Source organism: Peromyscus leucopus, chromosome 16_21 (assembly GCF_004664715.2).
Source record: "Peromyscus leucopus breed LL Stock chromosome 16_21, UCI_PerLeu_2.1, whole genome shotgun sequence".
NCBI classification, from domain to species: Eukaryota; Metazoa; Chordata; class Mammalia; order Rodentia; family Cricetidae; genus Peromyscus; species Peromyscus leucopus.
Genome location: NC_051084.1, coordinates 45,075,346 through 45,096,292, shown reverse-complemented (window position 1 = coordinate 45,096,292; position 20,947 = coordinate 45,075,346). Strand labels below are relative to the sequence as shown.

At 47.4% G+C, this 20,947-nt stretch overlaps 1 protein-coding gene across 4 annotated transcripts in view; it reads right to left on the bottom strand.

Annotated features, from left to right (window-relative positions):
- The window catches only part of Nck2 (NCK adaptor protein 2), a 133,504-nt gene extending 117,464 nt beyond the window's left edge, over nt 1–16,040 (bottom strand). For 2 of the 4 annotated variants that reach the window (XM_028865816.2, XM_028865817.2), the window contains exon 1: nt 15,003–15,155. The gene's annotated coding sequence lies outside the window, so the exon portion shown is untranslated. Of the gene's footprint in view, nt 1–15,002; nt 15,156–15,945 lie in introns of those variants that run through there. The other 2 variants (XM_037199915.1, XM_037199914.1) reach the window with 2 other exon arrangements.
- Between the last annotated feature and the right edge of the window lie 4,907 nt (nt 16,041–20,947).

Sequence of the window (20,947 nt, the reverse complement as noted above, 5' to 3'; positions counted from 1 at the left end):
CCTGAGAATTTACATTTCTCCATATCCGGAAACCACATTCTAGAAATATGATAAAGCACCACCCCATCACCTCCTCTACCACAGCGCCAAGGAGTCATGCTGTCATGCCTCCTAAGGTCACTGAAATCATCCTCCTGCAGGTTGAACAGGTCACCTCCCATGAAGAGTTCCAAACAGCTACTGGAGACGGAACCATTATTTCCAGGTGGAAGAGCTCAACTCCACTTTGGGAAAATGACTTTGCCCAAAGACCAGGGATGGAAAGAAGGAAAAAGATCAACATCAGAAAAGCCTATACCTCAACCAGGTGACCGAAGTTAGCATACGGTTGCAAACCATACTGACAGCGTAGACCTACAATGGTCTGTCAACCTGACACAATCTAAAACCACCGGGGTAGATAGTCTTGGTCTGTAAGCACATCTGTGGGAGATCTTAACTGGGTTAAGTGAGGTAGGAAGGCTGGTCCTGAACATGGGCAGCAACCGTTTAGGCTGGGCCCTGAATGGCAGTGGCAATCAATGAACTTGGGCACCCATGAACTAATTATCTGTCTCAACTGGGGATGTAACTAGCTCCTTGAAGTTCTTGGCTGGAGTCTCCCAAAATGAAGAATTAAATTTTGAATTGTGAGCTACAATACACCCCCCCCCGACACACACACACACAAAGCTGCTTTTTGTCAGGGTGTTATAGCCCAGGAACATAAATGAAACAGGGTATTCATGACTCATGATATGAAGAGAATGGAACTTCACCTCCTGGCCCACAACCCCAATTTTATCAATAGGAAACTAACTTGATGCTCAAAACGCCTGCCCAGTGTCTTTAGAACTCAGGATCAAAGGCAATGCGGGGTCCTGGGACAGAAAAGCTGAAGCAAGTATTAATTATATAAACCTAAACATAGCACAGGCTTTGGTTGACATCGTTTATCAACACTGATCATGAGATGTGACCAGAGCCCTACAGGAATGCCACACAAAGAAATGAGGAAAAGCGGTGCTGGGTATGTCTCCATCATCTGAAAATGTTTTAAAATGTGCAGGTGGGTATGGTGGGACACACCTGTAATTCTAGCCCACAGGGCTAGCTAATATGAAGATCTCCAGTTCAAGTCTGGGCTACATAGAAATTCACAGCTAGCTTGTGTTGGAGAGATCCTTGGAGGGTGGGGGGCATAATGTAAACAATAAAATACACACACATGCATAAAGCACCACCATGGTGGACTTTGAACAGTAACAGACTGTACTTTGATAAAGTTGGCGAATCACAGTACTCAAGAAAATAAAGAGCTTGGAGATAATGCTCAGTGGGAGGGCCTTTGCCCGGCAAGCTCAAGGCTGTGTGTGGGCTCTAGGTTCTCAGTTTAACACCAACTTTTTAAATTAAAAGAAACAAAGAAAAAAATAAGAAAAACATTACTGCTTACCTTAATACAATAGAATGAGTTTTCTACATGACTGAAATCCAACAGAACATACTATGTGTACACACATATAGATAAATAAGAGTGTATAAGCAAACTTATACCTTTCAATAAAACTGAACAAGTTCTCTCCTCAAGGCCCCAAACCAGGGGCATTGTTCTTTCTACCTTTAATCCCATCACAAACCTCCTATCTCCAAATTAAACTTGGCTTACTCTCAAATTAAGTTCAAGTGGAACACGAAGCCTTAACTACAGTCTATCATGAATTAATTATAGTATTTCACAAGTTACAATAATCCATGTCACCCAAAGCCAAAGGAGATGAAGGTTGTTTCAGCTTGAATTGGTCCTCAGTAATCACGCTCCTTCCTACTTACACTAAAAGGCAACACTAGTTTGTTTTCCTATTCGAAACAGAACTTAAGCCTAAAAGGTGACATCTGTCCACCTCTGGGAAACAGTTTTGCAACGCCTCACCTTCAAAACACCTTTATGATCTCGACGCTGAATTGGAGAAGTCCCCAGTCTGAAAGGCTACACTTACAAATACACAAGGTGTTTAGGAGGCCCTAGGGGCAACCCTCATGCAAGAAGAAACATCCACACCAGAGTAAGAAACAGTTTTAAGTTCCAAAGGAAGCACTTTACAAGTCAGACCTACGACGAGAAAACAAAGCGTGCCCTTACAATGGCTGCACGGGACTGAGCTGCATCATCCACTGCTCCAGAAGAAACAAACTGACTGAGTAAACCTTCTCTACAATAAAAAGTGAGGGCATGAGCCAGCTGTGGTGGCCTATGCCTTTAATTCCAGCACTCAAGAGGCAGCGGGACAGATCTTTAAGTTTGAGGCCAGCTTTGTCTATCTACATAGTGAGTTCAGGCCAGCCACGGCTACATAGTGATACCTTATCTCAAAAACCATTAATAAAAGCAAAAATGAAATGTTAGGAAATGCATTATACCACTATCAACCAAGACAAGAAATAAGTTATCTGTGTGTTACCTGAATGCTGTCTTCAGCTAAAAGCAGCAATAAGTAGTTTTACTGACTTTTTTTTTAAGTAAATGAGCAATGGACAAGTAGAGTTTACATTATCTGAAAAGAACAGGTTTAGCTGACCCCCCAAAAACGAGAGTCCACTGTGCGCAAACGGTCTGACTCTCACCTGGGTCCTTAAATAGGAACAAGAGAGAAAGAGGGGGCGGTGGTAGCCACCAGCGGTCACAACCAACTCCAGGGAACAACTCCACTCAGGTGACTGCATTTCCAAGGAACCTGGGAGAGCATTACCCTCCTCCCAGATCCTGGAAACACATTTCTACTGGGGCTGCCGAGGGTGGGAGAGACTTTCTGTGGCCTCGCCTCCAACACAAAGGTGAAGGTGGTGTTTTAACTACTTGTTATAAGAAGTAGGTGACTGTGACTATGTAAGATCTCCAGGCTAGTAAATAGGCTCCTTGAGGGTAGGCCTTTGGCGCCCACAACCCTGACACACTGGTGGTATCAATAAACATTCACCACGTGAACGTAACTTACTCAAAATACAATCTGAACAGCAATCCATCACCCAAGCCAGATCAGGAAAAATAACACAGTTTTGTTGCCTCCACATCCCCTTCCAGCCCTAACTATGGTCCAGGATCTGATACAGGTAGCAGGCCTCTGGATCTGCTACTTAAACCATTTATCCACCCCCCTTGAAGGAAACATTCTACCAATCAAAGGCTACACACCACTCTTAACTTTAACCCAAAGGCAGTCCTGTAAGAGGGCTCAAGGAATACTATGGCGAACCCTTATTTCACAACACAGGCCAGGTATCAAGAGAAGGTGGAAAAAAGTAACACTGTAACTAGCCAAATCAGTAGCCAAGGCTCTCAGCAGATGAATCAAGACTTCAGACATTCAAATTTAGATAAGCCTATTAATCAAACTCGGAATGATACAATTTAATCCAGCTCGGAGCATAATGAAAAGCCAAGAAATCCCCACCTTAGGCAGATGCTTAAGGGCTGAAGGAAACAAGCCACAATGGAGTGCTGGGCCAGCAGCTTTCAGAAACATCCACATGACCACCTCTCCAGAGAGCCATTCACAGCTGGGAAGCCATAAACCAGTTTGGGTACTTTCTTCGCCTACAAAACACCCAATTCACCACAGAGGACTCCTTTCCACCCACACTGCAAGAAGAAATGACATTCAACAGCCCACAAGCAACAAAAAGATACATAGACAGATCAGCATCTGGTAACTTCAGAAGTTCCTGGTGTTCCCCAAAAGTTACCATTAACTTTCCCGAGGATCCTCAGCCACCTGGGATAGGACTGAAGCAAAGATGGGCTACACTTTAAAGGATCTCCCAACTTCGAAATTTCACCAACTGTCGCTACTGTAGTTATCCTTAGTAGCAGAACAGGAAGAATGATAAGAAATTTAGTCAAAAGAGGAAGAGGACAAGGACAGGAAATAATCGATTCAAAACAGACAGCTATGAGGACAAGACGACTCCAGCTGGTAGGCCGCCTCCTCATTTCTAGCATCCTTTTTTTTCCCTGCTTGATCAAGAAAGCCTATTTACAAAGGGAAAAAGTTTCAGACAGTCATCATACCCTAGGCTGGCTAATCAGTAGTTCTGTAGACGCTGGGAGTCAGCAACTGACAGCCAAATTAGAATTTTCCCTTTCCTTTTCCTTCCTAAGGTCTAATTTGTGGTCTCTGTCTTCTCTCCTTTGAAGAAGGTAAGGACCATACAAAGATAAGGCATCAAACATTCCATCCCTAACGCATGCACCCAGCTCAAAACATACCAGGGCTGAGCCCTGATGCCCATGAACTTGTAAGTATATAAACGTATCTCTCTGGATAATCATCAGTGTCAAGTTTCTAAGAAAACAGATGTCTTGCCGGGCAGACTGTCAAACTTTTACATTACTCCTGACAAGCACCGTCAATGACACACTCCTTTACATGCTTAACGGCACAGATGTACAAGCGGTGTTCGGGAGCTCTAAACATGGAATATTTTCACTATGTTGATTCAAGTGGAAGAATGAAATTGGGCTCCCAAAAGCAACTGTGAGGTCCACTGTGACTGACTTCAAACGGAGAGAACAGCATTCACTCACCTCAATTAACTGGACGTTCTGAGCCAGTTCATTCCTGGCTGTGGAGACAGGCTTTTGTATTACAGGATGTCAACACCCCAGCCGGCACCCACTAACCACCTGCAGCACCCCAAAACATGACAACAGGTGGTAGTGTCTCCAGACATTACCAGATGTCAGCATGGGAAAGCTGCTCGGCTGAGAATCAATGAGTTTTAAAGACATGGGTTGAGGATGTTCAGGGCTCCATCAAGTTTTTCAAGATATTAACCCTGAAAAAAAAGTAATCTTGGATTTGCAAAAGTGAAAAACTGCCTCTATTTCCCAATCCAAATCTAATAGCAAATCAGATCCTAGAAGGACAGGGAAGCTGTGCATGTACTAAGATGCAGTACGTTAAAACATATTTTCCCCCTTAGGCATGGAACTAGACACATTCATGAAGAGAATCCACTTCCACAGAAGACAGACTCGGCTTTTCTTTGGATGAGCGAGTGAGCAGGTACCCGGCACAATCAAGTCTGAAAAGAACGCCGAGACTCTTGACCCACGAGCGGCTCATCAAACGCGCTTCAGTTCTGCCCCGGCAGAGCAGAGGACTGATCAGAAGGGGTAAGAGTCTAGCTTCTGAAGCCGAGCAAGCCAGATCCTACGGAGACCACGAACAAGGACATCAAGGGTGGCGTGTGAGCCCAGGTGACCAGACCACACAGAAAAGCCCAGTGGCTGCGCTGAAGCCCACACAGGGGTGAAGAAATGAAGGGAAACCCCAAAAGCACAGAAAGGGGGAAATGAAGAGAAGGAAGAGACCCGTCTTCCTACCCAGCTTGCTAGATTCTGCTGAGTTTGTTTCTTTAAATTCACTGTTCACCCATACCAAGATTCTGGAAACTTTCTAACATAACTCCCCATACCCTTTATTTCTTGCTTTAAGAGAAAAAAAAAAAATGAAACGCTTTTAAATTTAAAAACGACAATGTAGCTTGCAATTGTTATATCAACATCAAGCTGGCTTCTATCAAACACAGTAAAATAAGAACAATTTATTATCAGTCCTGACTGGCCCTCCGCACGCACGCGCGCATACGCATACACACACACACACACACACACACAGGCTTGATACAAGCTTATAAAGTGATCACCTGTAAAACAGACAAAGCTGAGAGAAAGAGAGACAAGGAAAAACAAGACAGTGAATGCTTCTGCAGCCAGGCTCCTAAGTGATATAATTAAAATGTTTGTTGACTTACAGACATCCCAAAATACTCAGCCAAAATTCATACATTACTAAATTGAGGCACATCCTTGAAGGAAAATCGATAGAGACATAAACAGACTGTATTATTTCCAGGTGCTTTCAGCTGCTCATGGAAAAGCCTCTGGATGACCCCAAGGGCACTCCAAACGCTAAAGGCCAAGTTTGGGCTAGAACGGCAGCCAGTGCCATAGTTCCCATGGTAACTCTGAAGCAGTTGCTTCCTCCAAGAATGCAGACCGAGAGAGAGGCAACCTGACCCTCTCTGACTTTAGAAAAGATACCAAAGCCAACTTGGAAATCCTCAAGACCTTCACACATGTCAGATGGGCACAGAGGAACAGTCAGGAGAACAGTGTAACCCTTCACAGCCACCTCTCCAAGGCCACTGAAGCATTTCCAAAGTCCAGAGCCTCCTTCACATGTAGCTAAGAACTTTCCAGAATGACTCTATATCCAAGCTCCACTCCCTACCAATGATTTTTCTTTCAATGTTTTTCAAATCTTAACTATCAGGAAAGTTTATGATCTGTTTCATGCATCTTGGACACATCTTAATGAAGGGATGGTGGCCTAGCTTGGAGGAGATCAGAACCACAGTCCCAGACAAGCAGACAAGCAGCTGTGACATCAGGCGACCAACCCTGTCCCCCTGCTTTTCTTCCCAAGATAAAGGCAGAAAGTGCCACGCTCAGGTCTGGTTCAATGAATTATTGTTTGCAATGTGCTTACAAAAGTAATTACAATGTCTGGTACAGCGTGCGCGTGCACTAAAGAACACTCAAAAACATGATTTTAGCTTCTATACCTACATACAGATTAAGTACTTAAGCACTGATCAGAAATATGTAAAAACTTATTTTATGTTGGCAATTTAAATCTCTAGAGTTAAGAACACATTTTAAAAAGATTTGTAAAACACACGAAGTACGTTGATTATATATGTGTACTGACTTTTAATCCAACATGATTTTAGTAACCCAAAAATGTTTTTAGAGAGACATTCCTTACACTACATAGGCTGTACATCCAAAGAAAAGCGCAATCGTAGCTGCACTATTATTACCCTAAACTGTTGCTACAATCTTAACTACCAGTTCTAGCTATCTTCACCTGGAAAATGTGAGCTAAATGAAGCATAAACCATGGAAAGTATATCCCCAAGTTCCCCAACATTGCAGCTGTGGAGCACCCAAAATGCACCAAGAAGGAAAAGATATGTGTTGTAACTACACCGTGTGTGCTGGATTCTGAGGACTTCACCAAGTAAAAAAATAAAAATCTAATCACACATTCATTACACTGGATAATGATTATATACATAAATTAAACTGCTTTAGATATACCCGGTAAAGAAAAACACTTGTTTCTTTTTATATTTTTAACGTGGCCCTGAGAACACTTAAAAGTTACATCTGGGGCTGGCATGGGTGACTCACACAGTACTTCAATGGGATGGCACTGTTCCTGACAGATAATGGCTTCAAGAGGAATTTACAGGGAGACACTCTGCGTTAAAAGGCATATATACCCACGATGCTTTCTGCAGACAGCCTCTCTTGCCATAAAGAGCCAGGCTCCAGCTGCACTGTATGCAAAGCCACAGTTACACAACAGCGCAGCAGTCTGGGGGCTAGCCCCGAAGAGCCCCAGTGGACAGCCGTGTCTCTAAGAGTGGTTCCTTACCAGAATGAGCACATCGCTGTCAGTATGCGGTTACAGACAGCGGTAACTCCGGGGAGAGGGAGGTTTGGAGAACAGAGGCAACAGCGCGTGTGTACACCCACATCTGTAACACCAGGGACGTGGAACATCTTGGTACATGGAGCCCGGAGCAGTGGGGGGAGTCACCCAGTGCAAGAAGGTGGTCACAACTGAGTGTGCGCGTCAAGGAGCAAACAGATGGGCAGGAGTGGTTACAATCTGTTTGGATGTCCAAGTCGAAGGAAAAGGGATGGAGCAGATTTCCGGTGAAGGCAATCTTTTGGAGGCACGATCAACAGAGCCGATAGCCAGATTGGGGGGACAAAGGGGAATTCAAGGAGGAATGAGCCGATGGATGAAGAAGCTGCAACTGGAGGACAAGGCAGACCAGGAGATGGTGGTGCCGCTTGAGACAACGGAAGTTTCAGAAATAATTAGGAAAGAGTTGATTCTCTGGATGAATGAAAGAATAAGCAAGTGAACAGGGGAAAAAAAAAAACTGAAGCAACAAAGGAACCATGGACTAACAGACCTATATGGATGGAGACTAGTTACAGGCTAGCCCCCACCCTCCAATGTGGTCACTTGGAACAACAGTCTAGCCTTGGTCATAAGCACACAGAGATGAAGGTATGTCTGTCTCACTAAACACCAGCACGCACAGCCCAGGAAGGGCACTCACTGCCTCACATGCCCACAGCACTGTCACTGAAGGGGCACACCTTGCCCCATACTTTACTCTCAGGGGTTCAGAAGAGCTTTCTTTCTCATACAAAACCCACCATGTTCTCCACTGTATTGATCAAAGTCCTTATCGAGAAAAAAAAAAACACACACACACAAGCAAAACCCAGCAAGTGCCCAGGGCCAAACCACATGGTGAGGGCAAGCGTCCATAATGGACTGAGTCAAGCCGCTTCGTCCTTTAATCGCTCTGCTTAAAGCCTCAAAGGCCAGTGCCAAGGCTTCCTCCCGGCCGTGGGATTTGAGGGCTAGACTCAATGAGTTGATAGTCTCTTTTTACTTCTCGCTATTCTGAAACCATCCCTGGCAGTTGTCCTCAGACAAAGATAAACAGATTCTAGATCTGGGTGGTGAAAGCAACCGCCTGTCCCAAAATCAGCCATTTGAGAACACAGAGTTACACTGTGACAGATGGAATTGTAGCCCCAGATTCATACGCTAAAGCCCTAACCCCCAAATAATGATACAATCCTCCACTGGTATCATGGAAGACTGGTTCCAGAGGCTCCCAGGGTACCCAAATCCTCAAATGTTCATATCTCTTCTGTAACGACATCATACAGTCTTTGCACATCACCTAGGCATTGCATTCCATACATTCTACATCATTCTAGATTATATATAGATCCAATAATGTCGATGGTAAGGAAAATGTATTAAGAAATACATTTCAGAAAAACTGTGTGTATATTTAGTACCGACTGAAGTTTTGCCATTGGTAAAAACCACAGATGCTGAAGGCCAAACGTATCTGGACACAGAGCATTAAAGAAGATATTTTGAAGCTGGGAGTGGTGATGCACACCTTTGATCCCAGCACTCAGGAGGCAGGGGCAGGAGGATCTCTGTGAGTTCCAGGACAGCCAGACTGTTATACAGAGAAACCCTGTCTCGGAAAACAAAACAAAACAGAAGATAGTTGAATGCCCTGGTGTGATGGAACATGCCTTTAATCCCAGCACTTGAAAGGCAGAGTTTGAGGCCAGCATGGTCTACACAGCGAGGTCCGGGCTAGCGAGAGATACACAGTGAGACCTCATCTCCAAAAAGCAATATCGGCATATCGGGGCTGCAGGGATGCTTACTGGTTAAGAGCTCAGACGCCTCTTGCAGAGGGTAAGTTTGGTTCCCAGCACCCATGTCAAGCAGCTCAGAACTGACTCTTAACTTCAGCTTCAGGGGACCCAACACATTCTTCTAGCCCCCTTGGGCACCTGCACTCACACACCCACAAACATATAGTTAGGAGAAACTGTAAGTGGGGGAAGGTTACAGTTATACCAGATAATAAAAGTGGGACCTTCATCTAATGGACCCGCTACCCTCCTAAGACAGCAAGGACACAGCAGAGATGCCTTATCCTGGGCTTAGACAAAAAAGAGAAGACCAGCAGGAAGAACATGCCTCACCAGACAACATGACATGGCATGATACCTTGGTCCAGAATGCTGAGTAAATTCACTCCATTGCCTCAGTCACCTAGTCGGTAACATCCTTCTACAAAAGCTCAAGCAGACCCAAACACACACTAAGCAGGAATGAACACCCTGGGCACAAGGTGACTTTCGAGATGGCTCTGGCTCAAAGTGAAGCAAGAACACAAAGTCACTGCCCTATCTCCTGTCTGCCCCCACACAAATGGCTCTTTCTCCTTCCAAGGGGCCCCACAAGTGAACTGCCCCAACCATGTCTCTACACACCTGCACCATGGCACAGGATAGATTTGTGGGAGGGGGGCCCAGCTCGCTGAGGATGGTGCCATCCCTGGGCTTGCGGTCCTGGGTTCTGTAAGAAAGCAGGCTGAGCAAGCCATGGGGAGCAAGCCAGTAAGCAGCACCCCTCCATGGCCTCTGCATCAGCTCCTGCCTCCAGGTTCCTGCCCCGCTTGAGTTCCTGTCCCGACTTCACTGGTGAACCATGATGTGGCAGTGTGAGCCAAATAAATAATAAATAAATAAACCTTTTCCTCCCCAACTTGTTTTTGGTTATGGTGTTTCATCACAGCAATAGAAACTATAACCAAGACAACACCCAAGGGCTATGACAATACTCTAGGACTCAGTGACACTTATGGCCTTATCTGCCGCCTTCTGAAAGGTGACAAGGCACTGAGAAGAAGACATCAGCCAAGGCCATGATCTATCACCCCTGGCATTGTCCTGGATCCCCGTCTTTTCACACAGATGTGAGTCAGACCCAATTATGTCATTCTATGCAGAACACTAAATACTGAGCATGTAAAAAGTACTTTGTAAACTATATCATATTAATATCTTATTCTTATCTCATTAGATGAAAGTTTAGGTCTTCCTAACTACTGGTTAGCCAAATGTATCTATTTCCCAAAACTGTCTTAAAAGAAGAAATGGCAAGACAAGCTGAATGTCCCTCACCCAACTGTTTGGGGTCAGAAGTGTGTCAGCCTTTCAGGTACGTGCATCATATTCCATCCTCAACCAGAACTCCTGGGCTAAAATTTGTTTGTTTATCGTGCTGATGAATTAGTTATTTACTATCATCCTGATCTACAACCTGCCTACATCACAATTTGGAGGAAACAATGTTAACCCAGGTCGAAACATTCAAGTTCATGTGTTTCATATACACTTTATATGCGCACTGAGTGTAATCTTAGGCAATATTTCTAGTCCACCTGAATTTGGGCAATCTGTCACAAGGTCAAGGGTGGAACTGCCCATTTATGACATCATGTCGGTGCTCAAAAAGCCTTCGATTTTTTTGGTAATGCTTTCTAAAAAAAAAAAGTGCTAATCGCCCTTAGCAATTAGGTAACTACAAATTAAAACTCTGAAACTTCATCTCACCCTCAGCAGCATGGCCAAGATGAACAAAACAACTGAGAAAAAATGCTGGCAAGGTTGTGGAGAGAGAGGAATCTGCATTCACTATTGGTGTTAATGCCAACTAGTGCAGCCCCTCTGAAAATCAGTATGGAGAATCCTAAAAAAAAAAACAAAACAAAAACCCCACTAACCATAAACCTAGCATATGACCCAGCTACACCGCTCCTTGGCACATGCCCAAAGGACTCTCTTGACTTCCTACTCCACAGAGTAAGACTCTGCTCAGCATGTTCACTGCCACCCTATTCACAATTAACTAGGAAACAGAAACAACTTAAATGTCCTGTCACAACAGGCTGACATGGGCAGCCTTATCTATGGAAAAACCAAAACTGTCAAGCTAGGGTGCCCCCCCCACACACACACACCTGGAATCCCAGCATGTCGGGCTGCAGCAGAAGGATCAAGTTTGAGGACAGCATCCGCTAGAGAGTGAGACCATGTCTCAAAACAACGAAAGCCATTCAGGCAGCCCACCATGCCCATGGCTCTGGGGCAGGGTTTGTTTGGCCCCAGGAAGTCACTGTGCAGGTGCACAAAAAGGATTATGTAAGATTACCTTCAGGATGTGTAAAAGGGGGTATAAAGGAATTTGTTTCTGTCTTCAGGTTTCACGGCAGGACTAAAAATGACCTGCCCCGACTAGAGAATTTACCAAACAAAGGCCACCAGATCACATTCCCTCACTGTCTGAGAGTCCTGGGCTCTGAGCAGAGGCTAAGATTCTGATTTCATTACCAACCTCAGGCCAGAAACCAGCTGTGCGTTCCTAAGTGTGTTGTCACACGTGAACTGTGAACTTCGGATCAAGTCGTCCGCCCAACACCTTCCAGCCCGACACCTTCAGCCCACAGCAGGTTAGGAAACCATGGAGACAGGTGGAAAGAAGGTCACAGATATCGAAAGGAAACCACCGGGCAAGTTTTGTTGGTGGTCCCAGGACACATTCATTGCCTCTTAGTTGAGATGCCAGATGGTGAGATTTAGGAGAGAGATGGCCACTCAAAGAGATGAAGCTTAAGACATTCACGGAAGCTGTGAAAGGGACCAGATCCCTGTTGGCTACTCATACAGGTACAAGTCAGAGATGGGGAACGCCACGGGGACCCTAACATGGCACTGCTAAGTCAATCTAAAGAATGTTTTTCACTGCCACGGCCTGGAGGACTGAAAATCTCGGGTGGATGTATACTACTCCTCCAGGGAGCAGGGGAGGAGGTAGGGTTGGGGGTGGAGGTGTAGAAGGTGTAATCCAGGTTCTCTATGCTACGTCCAAAGTGAACCGCTGAAAACATGAAGTCTTTTTAAAAGTCACGCTACTCCGATGGCCTACAGAAATGACTTCTTTTCACCGTGGCTGCGTACCTTTGATAGCCTCCTGTTGTAAAAGGGCACTTTGACCACCTTCTGAGCTGCCTTAACGTGCGTGGGCATTTAACAGCACAAATAGCATCATTTTGGTGTTGTTTTTTTTTTCCCACCTCTGTCCTTTGAAAACACCCTGAGAAATGTTTCCACCACTCATTTTAGGAAAGAGAAACAATTCCGAAGCACCACTTGAAGTCCCTCTGGAGGGGAAAACTAATTTCCTAAGTCTCCGGGGTGGGGGTGGGGGGATGGGGGGGGCTGTCAAGAGTTCCCAGTTCATTTGTAAGAAAAGTTAGCTGGCTGGTTTTCCCAAACACTGCTCACTACAAACACTGCTCACTACTCTGGTTCCGCACTTGCAGCAAGCAATCTGGAATTCTGCCTCCTCCTAAACATCAGAAAATCATTTCCACGAGCCATGTCAGCCCCAGTTCACACTGCAAGCCAGTCAGTCAGAGAAGCATGCCTGCCTTACGGAGCAACCCAGCCTGGCCTTGCCAGGGCAAATTAAGCTAATTCAAGAGATCAAATAAAGAACTCCAGGTCGCTCTGCAATCAGTGAGTCTCCGGGTGTTTTCAAGGGGTCATCCAGTCTGCTCCAGCAAGGGAGCCCCAGGGAGATTTAACAAGGATGAAAGCGCATGTCCCCAACACCTGGGAGCCGCTGTGTGTTGGAAATGTTCAGCCCCCCAACATACATGACAGAGGTCAGGAATATGACAGGGTCAAAGAGAAAAGGGAGGAAGACTGACTGAAGCCAGGAGCATGTAGAGAGAGCAAAACTGAAAGCCTGGAATCCTGGACTGCAGGGAGCTGGAAACCACCTTCTTTATGCTCTGCCCATTTTTAAAGGGGCCAGTCTCTCCACAGGTGGGCTGATCAAGCCAGCAAGCAGCCAGAGCTCCTACAGCAACTCCCCACCCTGAGACTGCACATCTAAGGGGCTAAGAGCCAGGCAGGTAGTGAGCTGTAACTCCAAGCTTTACATTCGCACCAAGTTCTCAATTTCATCCTCAGACTACTGGGACCTCTTCTTTCCTCAAGCAAAACTACGGTAACCTACCAGGATGCGCCCTACCAGGATGCACCCAAGTTGAAGGTAGGATTGTCCCTTGCAGTCACTTAGGAACAACCTGGAGGTCTAAAACCTTAAGTGTCTGAAGTGCACTTTCTTCTTGCTGCCTTCGCTATAATAAACGGGGCACATTCGTGAAAGTCTGTTTCTAGATCTCTGTATCTATAAACACTTCGAAAGTGAACAACCAAGGGAGTGCCCACAGGCAGTTTAGATGTTTTGATAAAGTAGTGACCTTTACACTAGAAAACCACTGTTGATAACTGTACCAAAAAACCCAGGCTTGAAACACACCCAAAATTATTTTCATTCCTCCTCAAAATCCCTGCAGGAAAGCCTGCAATGGGTGAGGAACAGAAAAGGAGTCACCACGGGAGGGTACCTAGCAAGCCATGCCCACTGGCCAATGGGCTATTTCATTTGGGGGTCAACCAAGGAGCAGGCCTGTGCACCTCCAGCCCAAACTGGGACCTGTTCATCTCAGACACTGACTCAAACTCAGCAGGATCCGCCTTAAACCTGTTAGCAAAATAAGGAAAGCCAAATAAGGGGCAAATTGCCGACCTAAACAGGCTCAGGGTGCCAGGGCCCACTCCACTTAGCGCCCAGCTGTGTCCCCAAGCTGTTCACAATACTACTGTAAGTCACGTCTGCTATCCATTAACCACCACCCAGCATCCCGCGCACACCTTCCGGGAGAGTCGTTATTGTGTATAAATTACAGCGTTTTGCAAATCAAACCCCTCCACACAATGCCAGGCTAACAGTGCTCAAAAGGGAGGTGCCGTCGGGGCATTAAAAGTAGCCCATCAAATTCTTGCAGAACCACTTGCTTAAATCGCAATAAACCTAAGGGGCAGAGCGGCTGGGAGAAACTTTGGCTCGGAAGGTTTAAGGCTTGGAAATGCTGAGCAGGGCGCAGGGACTGGAACCAGGCACAAAAGCGCCCTGCACCGAGGCATGGACCTCTCATATGAGACGTGACAGCAGCTTTGTGCCGGATCACGAATAGTTCTAAATACAGTAAGTTCTCCCCGGCGATCGCAGCCTTCCGCTTCCTAGCGCCGGGGCCCTCTGATCCCAGGCTATTCTTCCCAGGCACGCGCGCCCGGCGACCCGGCCACGGCTCGGTCCCACGCCCGCCCGCAGGCCAGGACTGCTTGTGCTCCCGAGGGCTCTTGGTCCTCGGTCCCCGGTGTCCGCCCGCGGAGGGCGCCCCACCCCCCACGCCAGCCCGGGGCTGGGAAAGGCGAGGGCTCGCAGAAAGGTGTGCATCCGAGGTGCGGGTGCCCGGGGACGCCCAGGCCGCGGCGGGGCCGAGGGCACCAGCGGGGCGCGCAGGGGGACGCGCTCCCTGGCCCTTCCCGGGCCGTCCCCGCCCGCCGGCCCCTCTCTCCCAACTCTGCCTAGCCGCCCAAGTTTGCAGCCCCCCGCCCGTCGCCTTACCTCGCTGCTCACCGCACGCCGAGGCCGGAGGGCAGCAGCGCGGGTCCCGGGGCGGCGGCCGCGCTGCGCCCGCCCAGATGCCGCTCTTTGTCTACGCCGCTCCCTCCTCCTCCCGCCGCCGGGCGGACGCTGCCGGCCCGGGCGGACCCCGCCGGCCCGGGAGCCCCGAGCCTGCCCGCCGCCGAGCCCTCCCCGCCGCCGCCGCCGCCCGCTCGGCCGCGCGCCCCGGCCTGCGATCCGCGGCGGCGACCCTCCCGCGCAGCGCCCGCCTCCGCGCGCTCCCCGCCCGCCCGCGCTCCTCCCCGGCTGCCGTGGCGCCGCCCAGGGGCCGGCCCAGCTCGGCGCGCGCCGGGCGGGGGACCCACCTGGGAGTCCCGACCGGACCCGGGAAAAGCGCCGCCTGCGGGCTTCACGCAGCAACCCGCTCTCGATCGGAGTTGGGGACGGACGAGCTTGGGGCGGAGGTGGGTGGGTGGGGTGGGAGGTGGGGAACGAGGGGAGAATGCACCGCAACTTCCAGCCAGCGAGACCCACCGGGTGGTCTCCGCACCCCCGCTGTGCGTTGGCCTCTTACAGCGACCACCCCCACCCCACCCACACACCCTCCCCGGAAGCATTCCCACGGCACTCTCAGCCAAGCAGGCCTGGTGTCCGTCAGAAAAGTGACTTACATAAAAATGTCACTTCCTCTCAGTAATTGCTTGTGGGCATTTTCTTTATTTATTTGCCTTGCATCTATTTACTTTCCCAACCAGACACTTTTTTTACTCCATCCTCCCAGGCGGGACCACTTCCTAGGGGGAGGTGAGGAAACCCGACCTCCGCTGCCTCCCGGGCGCCCAGGCCAGCTCCATGGAGCCCGGGATTTCTCCTTTAGAGCAGGAGGAGACTGGGAAGGCTTTAGAAGGCGCCCCAGCTCAGACAGCCTTGAGTAGTGACTAACCTGTAAGCAAACTTGGAAAGCTAGAATCCTAGAGCAAGAGGAAGGAACACATACGCCCCACACACCGGAATCCAGATGTTTCTTCTCCAAGCTCCTTCTCTCATGGTTCCCCAAAGGAAGCCCTCATATTCAAATGAATTCAGTTTTCTGGTTGGGTAGCTCACATTTATGTTAATGAGATTCTACCCTGGCCCTTGGCTCCTCCTTATTAAGGCAGAAACAATTCACCCTAAATGACCAGTCAGCTGCCTCCCTCCCTGAAGGAAGTTCTCAGGCATGGGTAACCTGAGGAAGCTTGGCACTGTAGTCATAGCACGACTTGACTGTAGGCTTCCTGAACTGTGTTTCCTTACACAAGCGGTTCACAGCCTTTCTCAACTTTATCACATGAGATGTTTACCTGCCCCCTATGTAAAGTACCTGGCACATAGCCGGAGAGTAGGGCATTAGGTACAAAATCAGCATATCCGACATCTGCTTCCAGTCGGAGATGCTATCTCCACTCATCCTTTTGTGCAGACCTCGTCCTGCTAATACCTAGCTTTACAATAAGGAAAGCAGAACGCTAATCAATAATTTAGCGCTGTTTAAAATTCGTCTACTCTAAATAAGTAGGCAATGTGGACCCAGTTTTTTAGCCTTTGCTTCGAATAGTAGTTTCTCTCACTGATGCTTTGTTGAGCCCCAAGGGGAGGGAGGTTTCAAACGAGAATGGCTCCCATAGGCTCGGATGTTTGTGTGTTTAGTCCCCAGTTGGTGAATTGTTGGGGTTAGGATGTATGTCCTTGTTGGAGAAGGTGTGTCACAGGGGTGGGCTCTGAAGTTTCAACAGCTAGGCCAGGCCCAGTGTGTCTCTCTCTGCCTGTGGACCAGGGTATAGTTCTCAGTTCCTTCTCCAGCACCATGCCTGCCTGCTTGCTGCCATGCTCCCTGCCATAATGATAATGGACTAAGCCTCTGAAACTATAAGTAAACCCCCAATTAAATGCATATACGTGTGTGTATGAGTTTTATATATGTGTGTGCATATATATGGTGTCTCTTCACAGCAATATAATACAAACTAAGACAATCCCCAATGGCACCCTGCATTTAAACTCAATAGCTCCTTCTCAAACCCTAGCCCACCTAGTTTTCCTTCAAACAGGTGACATTTTTGCTGTTACCTAAAAGTCTGCCATCTTGTCGTAAGGTGTTTAATTCTCCTTCCTTCCTTTTCCGGCCTGCCTGTCTCTCTGTCTGTGAGGAGTTGTCTTCCAAGCATCAGACAGCAGTATTCCCAAAGAAGATGTGGTCTTTTGTTTTCATTATAAGATGGATTTTTGTTTCAGTATGTATGTGTGTGGCGTGCATGCATATATGCATGAACACACATGTGTGCTAGTGTTTATGGAGGCCAGATGCCTTTTGTCTGGTGTTTTCCCTGACGGCTCTCACTTGAACCCATAGCTCTCTGATTTGCCTACCCCAAGCTAACCAGACCACTAGGGGGAATCCCCTGTCTCCACTTCCTGAGGGTTGCATACCTGCCTGGCATTTACATGGATACTGGGAACACAAACTCTGCTCCCCATGTTTACATGACAAGGACTTCCATCTCTGGCCATCTCCCCGGCCCCTGCACTATGAAAGGTCATCTTTTATATGCCCCTGTACCCAGTTAAACCATACTCTTAAAGAACTCCACTGCATCTGCATTATCTCAAGGCTAGTCCGCTCTGCTAGGTCACCTGATATCCTTCCCAAGCCAGCTCTTCATCCCACAGCCTCTGCCATGGTCTAAAGTAGTGGTTCTCAACCTTCCTAACGCCCTGACCCTTTAATACATTTCCTCATGTTGTGTGACCCCCCCAACCATAAAATTATTTTTGTTGCTACATCATAACTGTAATTTTGCTACTTTTATGAATCTGTGTTTTCTGATGGTCTTAGGTGACCCCTGTGAAAGGGTCGTTCAACTCCCCAAAAGGGGTTGCCACCCATAGGTTGAGAACCACTGGCCTAGAGTCTACTTTAACTCCCAGGAGAAACCACATGTCATGTTGACCTCTTCTTGACCCATCTCCCAGTCACCTACCACCCTAGAAAGAAAGCAGAGGGGCACTAGATAACCCCACAACCCCATGCAGTCCAAACGTGATTCTTGTGGCTCACAATTCTTAAACATCTAACTGGGCCTTGCCTTCCATTTCGATCACAGGATCCTGACATTTACATCATGCCCCAGCTATACTCACCATGAGTTGTTACTGAATCTGGACAGCTATCAACTCTAAAACACATTTCACATCTTCAAAAGCCCAAACAGCGAAAGAGCCGGGGCAGAACTGTGTGTCACAACACACATTCCCATTATCGCTGTCTGCCAGTCGGTCGTGCATGTTTCCTCATACTCATACTGGGCATCTGTGTCATCTTAACCTTGCTAAAAATGGCTTTTGCCTGTCGTCTCTCCTTGCTAAAAAATAAAAAATAAAAATAAAAACCTCCCCATTGCCCACCACAGTCTCATGTCTTCATGTCTTCACATGTCAGAAACCTGGAGCATTTGTTTCTAGGAAGACTGGGAAATTTGCCCTAAGAAGCCTGTACTACCCTCCTAAGGCTGCTGTTAGCTTGTTGAGGTAGCCGTGGGGCTACCTTAACAAATTAGACAAGCAGCATCAAGCAAAGTTTGTCTTTTCCACACTTTGAAGTCCAGAATCTCCCCCCACAGGCCCCAGAGAACAGCCCTTCCTTACCTCTTCTGGTTACTCATGGCTCTAACATTCTTTGACTTGTGTCTGCTACGTCCTCATGTCTGCTTCGTGCTAACACGCCTGGTCCCCAGTCCCAGCCCATCATTTCCTCTTCTCTCTTTCTAGAGATGCATGCCTGGATTGAAGATCCACTCACACCATTTACAGAGACCTTCTTATTAACTAGGGTCAAGCTCACAGGTTGCAATCAAATTCAATTTGGGGGGCTACCATTCAATCCACTACAAGGCCTCTCATGGAGGACATATTTTTTTTTTTTAAAGCTTGTTTCATCGAATAACATACCCTATCTATAGTTCTGCATTCTACTTCATTAGTGTAGCCATTCTTTTACTATTAAAATGTCTTTGATAACTGGTTATTTGAAATTAAAATCCCATCTGCGTCCAGCCCTATGATTTATTTTCCACAGGCATCTTACATTTAGCTCTGCCCTAACAGTTTCCTCTTTAACTCTGCTCACGAGAGAGCTGTTTGTTTCATTCACTCCCCACAGTGCCTCACAGAGCCATTCCAATGTCTACCTCCCTACAGTACAGGGGCTGTTGGGAGTTCCCTTTCCCAGTCCCTTCCTCCTGGGGAACTCCATTCAAAACCTCCAGCAGCTCTACCTTAGTCAGGTAATGTAGCAGGAATCTTAAAAGTTCTTATTAACAAAATCAAACCCGAGGCCAGTTATTGGGGTCCATGCTGGTAGATCAGAGAGACAGAACAAGCCACAGCTATCTCTCACCTTGCCAGTTCCTCAGCTGGTCCTGTTTCCTCAGACTGGAAGCTTCTGTGTCCTCATCCCAATGGCTCTCAGCTGATTGCTGCTCAAAAGCCTGAAGCTTAACCAGCCACATGCTTAACCAGCCAAAATGCCTCTAGTTTCTGGTCCTCACGCCTTATATATCTTTTTGTTTTCTACCACCACTCCCTGGGATTAAAGGCTGGCTTTCTGGGATTAAAGGCGTGTCACCATGCTTGGCTATTTCCAATGTGGCCTTGAACTCACAGAGATCCAGAGGGATTTCTATCTCTGGAATGCTAGGATTAAAGGCGTGTGCTATCACTGCCTAACTAGTGGCTTGTCTGTTCTCTGACCCCAGGTAAGTTTATTAAGGTACACAATATTTTGGGGAACACAATACCGCCACAAGGTAAGGTTGTGGATGCCTCTCCAGTCAGACTTCCGAGGCTCAAGGTCTCCTGACGAGCCTGCCACTCGAGGTCATCAGCCTCTGACAGTACGGTTGCCTCTCGTATTCATGAACAGTTACTTCTGTGAACTCTTCACCCACTGGGATACCAAAGCCCACAGATTCTCAAGTATCTCCCACAAAGTGGTGTAGCGCTTGCACGTAACCTCCACACAGCCTCCTACTTGCTTTGACTAATCAGAAGGTGGCATGCAATACCTAGTACTATATATGTGCTGTGTAAATAGTGAGGACAAGGAAGGGCGAGATGGAAACAGCCCAGCACTTCCCTCCAGCCGCTGCTAACCCACTGGGTTCTAAGTCTTGTCTTAACTTAGTACTACTCGGCATCCTTCTAATAAATTCTCTCATCTTACCTATGGTAACCAGAGTCACTTTCTCTTCTTACAACTGAAACCCCTGAGTGGCATTAACTGTGGGGTTTTGGAGAGTGAAGACAGGGAAGAGTTCCCAGTGGAAGTACTTTAGGACTCAGCAGAGAGGTGGAAGGTATGTAGGGATAGGGGGATGAAGAGGGTGTATAAATGGACTTCCTGATGAGCAGAGGATGCCAAGGTGAGGATCCAAAGGTAAGGTTAGCAGAAGAGGCAGTCAAAAGTGGACATTTACCTTTGGCACATGCACGTAAGAGTGCCTGGTTAGGAAGGAAGAATGGGCGTACATTACCATTACTCGGAGAGGTAATAGCCCCACCGAGTAGAGGGCATGGATGGGGAAATGGATAGGAGAATTGAGAGAAAGGACTCCAAAGGTTTCAGCAGCTATTGGGATGTGAGTGATCAAAGAATGGGACATCAAATCCAGCCTAAGTACCCAGAGCTACTTAACTCTAAGGGTACTGGTGCTAGTATCAGAAGTAGAAAAATCGATACTGTTTTGTGAGGGATGAGCCTGTGTGTGTGTGTGTGTGTGTGTGTGTGTGTGTGTTCTGTTTGATTTAGTGAATTTATTTATTGCCAACTTACTGCAAGCAAGGACTCTCCGGGAGGCTCACGAATGATCAAGTGACAATTCCTGCCCTCAAGTGACTTTTTGCTAGAA